This window comes from Brassica oleracea, chromosome C1 (genome assembly GCF_000695525.1).
Source record: "Brassica oleracea var. oleracea cultivar TO1000 chromosome C1, BOL, whole genome shotgun sequence".
Taxonomy (NCBI): domain Eukaryota; kingdom Viridiplantae; phylum Streptophyta; class Magnoliopsida; order Brassicales; family Brassicaceae; genus Brassica; species Brassica oleracea.
In genome coordinates, this window is record NC_027748.1 from 35,084,130 (window position 1) to 35,084,749 (window position 620).

Below are 620 nucleotides of genomic sequence, written 5' to 3' on the forward strand. Positions count from 1 at the left end.
GACTGAAGATAATGATGATGATGCTGTTGTTGACACTCCTATTCCCCAGCCGGCCGCATTTCAGGGTGAAGAAGTATTGACGAAAGCCGGAGATAATGCGAGTGGTACTCCTACAGACGTTGGTTGTGCATCCAATCAAGCAACAGAGGCCGTTGAAAGTGGTGACATATGTCTCGAAACTCCCCCAAAACAATATAACACGCACAACCGTGAGCTCGAAGATGAGGACGATGTTGATCCTCCTGTCACCGCAACTAGACAAGTTCAGGGTGGAGAAGCATTCATGAAAGGCATACAAGTACCAGATAGCAGATATATATGGATATAATTATGTAGATGGTGTGTATAATGAAATGGATGGAAGCAGCTGCAACCCTCTTGACATTGACTTCAGCAAGGAGGACTCTGACATATACATGGGAAGGACGTTCAAGCACAAAGCAGAGTGCAAATTGACGTTGGCTATCTACGCAATTGCTAAGGTGTGCACGTTTAAGCTCAGGCATTGCAAACGCCGACTGACGGCGAAATGCTACGAAAAAGAATGCAAGTGGAGAGTAGTGGCTGTTCAACTCGGTGATTGTCCAACTTATCTGGTTAAAAAGGCAATTCTGAATCAT